The 6375-nt window shown below is 32.2% G+C and overlaps 1 pseudogene; it reads right to left on the reverse strand.

Moving 5' to 3' along the window:
- Positions 1–926: 926 nt before the first annotated feature.
- On the reverse strand, positions 927–1053 carry LOC112480383 (annotated as a pseudogene).
- Positions 1054–6375: the final 5322 nt, after the last annotated feature.

Consider the following 6375-nt stretch of genomic DNA (forward strand, 5'->3'; position numbering starts at 1 on the left):
AGAGGCTGGCATCAGACCACAACAGAGTAGCACCATAAGTGGCACACTCAAAGGGTAGTCTCAACAGGTACATGAGTCTGCTGGGGCAAATCTCACTCCATGGAGTCAGCCCCCAAACACCAGCTCATACTCTGTGGGTGTGGCCAATTCCTACAGCCCATCAGCCTGAGAGTCGATCCCATCCACTGATGCGCTAACAGCAATCAAGGTTAAGCTACAACAGAACACACACAGCCCACACAAGAGACACACCCAGAGCCTCTGGTGCATGTGATCAGGGAGACTGCCCCACTGGGCCACTACAAAAGACCACCTGGTCAAGGCTAGAAGATTAGGAGCAAATCTTCCTAATACATAGAAACAAATACAGAGGCAACTAAAATGAAAAAACAAAGAAACATGCCGCAAATGAAACAACAGAAAACTCCAAGAAAAATAAGGGGACTTCTGTAAAAAAAAGAGAGGGAACATAAATACAGTTAATTTATGATCACTCTTACAAGCTAGGCATTTTGACCAGAATATTCGTAGGGTAATCATTTTCTTTCTACACCAACTTAAGTCTTCTTACTTCTTTAAAACCTAGAGGAAAATCTACAATCTTATTTTTCCTAGATGAGCCTAGACCACTCTCCAGTCCAATAAAAATTCTCATTCTTAGAACACTTGTTGGTTATTGAATTTACTTTCACATGTATCTATTCATCACATCATTATTTTCTCTACACTTGTAATATGTGAAGACAGTGTTTATGTATAACATTTTTAAAGTAATGATATAATTCAAACGTATAGAATAATATACCGTCTTTTTAAAAATTTTTTTAATTTTAATTTTTTTTACGGGCGAAGCAACCCTTGGTTAACCTCACAGATTACAAGGACTTTGTCAGTTTACAATCTCTTATTTTTTATTTTATTTTTTATGCCTATAGCAGCTGGTCTTCCTAGGTGGTCTCCCATCTAAGCACTAACCAGGCCCAATCCTGCTTAGCTTCTGAGATTCCGAGATCAGATGGGATCGGGCTTGTTCGGGATGGCATGATTGTAGACTATATTCAGTCTTATGTCTACCACACGAATCATTTTTTCACTCCATTCTTCTCGCCATCCAACCCTTCTTTTCTGCCTTCCAAAATGAAACATAGTAGATAAAAGTATATATTCACGTCCACCCATCATATTTCGCAATGCTTCTTTATTTTCCCTCTCCCTTGAGCAGAAGCCACCATCGTAGTTTCATATTTCTACTACACATGTTTTAAAATTATATAAATATAACATAGATCTGCATCTGATTTTTCACTCAGTATTTTGTTTTCAAAATTTATCTTGTTGAGCAATATAAACCTAGTTCATCCATTTTTTGCTGAGTATATTGTATTGAATTGTATTACTATGTTATTCTTCTATATTTCTATATTAAGTCAACTTAATTTTTCGCTATTAAAAACTGAATATCCTTGAAAATGATAAAAAAATTTTCCTAGACGACATGTCTAGCAATATGCTTCCTGAGTTTTAGGCTTTTATAGATATCCTAACTTTAATAAATATTGCAAAATGGATCTCCACAAATGTATCTATTCACTTACTAAGGGGCTTTCAGTTTTCTTACATTCTTACAAATGCTTGATAAGATGAAAATTATAAATTTGCTAATCAAATGTATGTCTTTATTATTTTCAACTTGCATTTTCAGTTACTAGTACATTAGCAAATATCGTATATTTATAGGCCGCTCATGGTCACCTGTAATAAACTGCCAATTCAAACCTTTTGCTCATATGGTAATTGTTTAGTTTGTCCTTTTCCACTAGTATACACTAAGTACTATTTCCTTATGGCTTACAGGCTTTATAAATATACCCAGTGTGTGATTTGTTTTCTACATATGCTTACAGTATCTTTTGTAATATGAGAATTTTAAATTTGATATATTCAATCTTTCCTTTGTAAATGAAAAAAAAAAATTATGAGGAACCTAATGCCAAAAAGATATTTTTCTTTTAAATTTTTTCTATTGTTTATTTTGAATTCCATATTCAATTTTTTAATGTATTTACAATTTATTTTTGAATAGTTTGATTTAGGAAATCTAATTTATTCATTTATTTGTTTATTTTTATTGAGACTGTAATTTATTCGAACATCTATCTTTCACTCTCTCTTTTTTGATACCACCCTCTAAATTACACTAGTTCTTATATATTTATGTGAGACTCTTTATGGTCTCTCTATTATCTGTGAGTCTGTCTATTTTTACCCCAATATCATTTATTTTTAATTTCTTTGGAATTATAATAAACTTTGATATGAACTAAGGTTATTCTTCCCTCCTTTTTCTTATTTTTCAAATTGTTCTTTATTATTTCTGGTCCAATATTTACCCATGTGAATTTTACAGTCAAATTTACAGATTAATTTTGTGGGATTTGATATTTTTTAATATCATGTCTTCTTGATATTATACCATTGTATCACTTCCCACTTATTTAGCTATTATTTATAATATTGAATAACATTTTGTAGTTTTCTCCACATAATTTTTGAACTTCATTTGTCAGATTTATTCCTAGATAACATCAATTTAATTTTTTTAGATGGGATCTTTTTAAATAATTATTGCATTTGCCACTTTATCATTGCTTTCTATATAACATTAACGACATTATGTTAATTTTCATTTTGTATCTTGCAATCTTGCTGAATTCTCTTATTAGTTCTAATTATGTCTTTAGCTTTTCCTTAATTTTCTACAGAAACAACTGTATTTTTGTTGGTAACTATTTTTCTTTTCAAATCTTATGCCTTATTTTTTCTTGTCTTATAGCATTGAATAGGTTTTCCATTAAATATGAAAAGAAAGGTAATATCTTTCATTATTTTCATGTATCTGTTCTCTACCTTTCAAACAGATCACTGACTACAAAATTAGCTTTTCCAGTGTATAAAGGCTATCGTAAGCCATAACAGCTTTGAATGGAAGCAGGTATGAAAAAATGTTTTCTCTATAAGCTTCATACAAAGAAAAACAGTATATTTAACCAGATGTCAATTAGATGTGATTGTCAAAAATTGTCAGTTATTGATTAATGTCTTGCCTATACATTGCTCTGTTTTCTGATAGAAGGATTCTTTTTTATTTTCTTTGTTCTACTCTTTCAAGGCAACCCCACTGTAGGAGTTGACTTTCTTTCATATGCCATATATGTCTGAATAGCCATAGCCTTATCACTAAGTTTGTGCTTCTCTTCTAAAGCTATCTGTTTGGAAATACCACTGTTTTCTACTACCTACAACATAAGGTAGGTATCAGTGAAAGTAGTAATTATGACTTCTGCTAACATTTCTTTTGTTGTACATAGTGATGAGTTTACTTGAGCTTAGTTAGTGATCTATGTACTAGCTACCACATGAAGTTTATTAACAAATTATGGAAATATAGTAAAATTAAGTTATTTTTACTTAGCATGTCACAGCTTAATATGGAATTAATTTATTTAATTCAAGTAAGATCAAGTACGTTTAAATAATATAGAGATAATACCTATAGAATCATAGAAATAGCTCACAGATTTTTGCAGTTTACCCAAAATAGAATTGAATTAAAAACAAAGATTGCATGATTTTATTGTATTAATAAAGATTAAAGATATGTGCTTTGATTTTATTTGGGGATGAAGGTTATTTCAGAAGAAAGGAAGACCTTTATTTCCTTTCTTTCTCTTGCTATTTAGACTTCTTTAAAGTACTTGCCTTTTTTATTATTATCCTTTATCTTCAATTCTTCTTTCTTTTAGTTCTCCAAAAGAGAGTTCTCTTTCTGACTTTCTTTGAATAAAGTATGAATTTGCACATGGTAGTCGAATACGGGTGCCCACAAAGGTAAATGTGTCTAGAGTCCACAAGTTATAATATGGCCCTAGTTATGGATGAGCCCATTGTAATGGGTGGGATATTCTCATTTCTATCACTAATTGCATTACATTTGGGGTTCTTGATTAGGAGAAACTGATTAGACTGCAGTCATCTTATAGAAACTGTTTCTTCAGAATTAGTAGGCTGTTTCCTCCTAAATTTTTTAATTGAAATGAAATATTGCTGTCATCAGGTAGGTAGTAATAAACTTAATACTTCTGGAGCAGGGTTTGCAAAGTATGGTCTGCGTTTTTGTAAATAAGTGTTATTAGAACAGAGAGACGTTTACTCTTTTATGTGTTGTCTGTGGCCACTTTGGAGTTATAGCAGCAGAGTTGAATAGTTGTAACAGAGATCTAATGACTCACAAAGTCTAAAACATCTACTATCTGACTCTTTAGAGAAATAATTTGTTGATAATTGGTCTAAAGCAGGGATGACAAGCTAACAAAAAATCAACTGACTGTTTCTAATATAGTGATTAATTAGTAATGTCTGCAATGGGTGAAACAATAGGAAATAGGAAAATTTATACCAGATGTTTGCCATCCTTGGTCTGAAAATGTAGGCTTTTTTTTTTTTTGTAATTACAGTGGAATTAAAGAGAATAAATTAGTTCTTTTTCTTTTCCTTAATATTTGAAAGAGCTAAGCATAATCACAAATTTTGAAATACCACAATTAAAAAACATTTTTCTGTATAACCATAAGTTCATTTGTTGCTTTTCTTATAATTTCTTAACTATTATAAACCATAGACATTTTCCTCTTTACTCTTCTTAAATTAAGAAAAGTATCTTTCTAGTTACTTTTTATAAAGATATGGCTTTATAAGATAAAGAGCCAAGCATTTATTTCCCTATTGTGACTGTCTACTATCTTAATCTCTGTTTTTATTTATCTCCTTATCACAGAAGTAGAACATGAGAAGTGACAAACAAGATGATACAGTGAGTCAAATGTATATTTTAAACATTCTGCCTTTACTTCTTTAAAAGCACCTAGAACACTCAGGTAATCTTGTATAGAGAATGTGCAAAAAAAAAAAAAAAAAAAAAATCAGCAGCATTAAGCCAAAAAATAAATCCTCATTCCTCTGTTAAAGACCTCCTGATAGTCTCAACTTTTTCATTCTCCATACCATTGTTTCCATAGCTCTCTTTCAGCATTTCTTACCTGTTTCCATAGCTCTCTTTCAGCATTTCTTACCTGTTGACTTATTTTATACAGAGCTTTGATACTTGCCTTCTGATCCCCTAAAAGTAGACTGCAATTAAAAGGCTCTTCTGCTCTTTTACTAATTTTGTAAACTAATCTGGACAAATTTCCATTTGTTCTTCCCATCTATAAACTGTTACTAGACAGACCTGCAGTCAGGAGACCTGGATTTGAGAACAGATTGTATTATTACTTCTTCATGTGACTCTGCCAGTTCCTTACAATTGAGTTTTCTTATTACAACGAGGGGGTTGGCTTAGATGATTTGATTCTTTTAGCCCTAAATCTACCTTTGTTTTAAATAATTCTTTTGATATCTTCATGTCCAGTTTCTGAGAGATGCCAACCCATAGCAGTGGTGCTCTGCCAGAAGCACGAACTTCATGTCTTCAGGGCTCACCTCTACCACCAATTTTAGTTTAGTTTTTCACTTCAGCCTCACCTCTACTTTTCCTTCCTCCCTCCTTCCCTTCCTTCCTGCCTCTGAAACACCCTTTCCATCAGATGTTATCTGAGAACTGCATCCCATTGAATATTTTATCATTTAGTTCTAACTCAGGCATAGAGACCTTGCAGTTTAAGGGGCTTAGGTTACAAAACTAACAAGCTATATTAGGACATAATTTTGAGAATACTCTTTAACAAAAGAATGAAAAAGTGGTTTCCAATTTTTTTTTTTTAAAAAGCATTCCTTACATTTTATGTTGTCGGATACGTCTTTACAAATGGAAGCTATGTATTTTTAGAAACATTCTTTTTTTTTTTTTACTCAGTGATCAGTGAGTAGGGTGAGGTTAGTACATGGATTTAGATACGATTCCACATCAGCTTGCAGTCTATCAGAAAAGGCTTTGTGGTACATTAGAAGTATGTTCAAGAAATGCCATCTCAAAACTTCAAGGGTTTTTTCTTTAATAAAAAGGGCAATGGGATCAAACCAATCCACTGAATTTGCATGTTTTCCCCTCACATTGCTGAAAACATCTTTTCAAACCAGTTTCAAACTAGAGCAATTAGGTGGGTAATTGCCCTAGTGTGAACTTAGCCTTAAAAGCTTATTCTATGAAACTAGAGTAATTAGACTTACTTCTTCAGTTTTTTTTTTTTTTTTTTTCTCTTTACCTCATTGTTCTCATGCATTAGGCTAATGTAGCTGTGCTTGGGTTCACTTCAATGCAAAGGAATGGAGGCTGAGGATGGGGGAATAGAAAGGCTTAAATGGATAGGAAACCTAGCA

This window comes from Pteropus alecto, unplaced genomic scaffold (assembly GCF_000325575.1).
Source record: "Pteropus alecto unplaced genomic scaffold, ASM32557v1 scaffold103, whole genome shotgun sequence".
NCBI classification, from domain to species: Eukaryota; Metazoa; Chordata; class Mammalia; order Chiroptera; family Pteropodidae; genus Pteropus; species Pteropus alecto.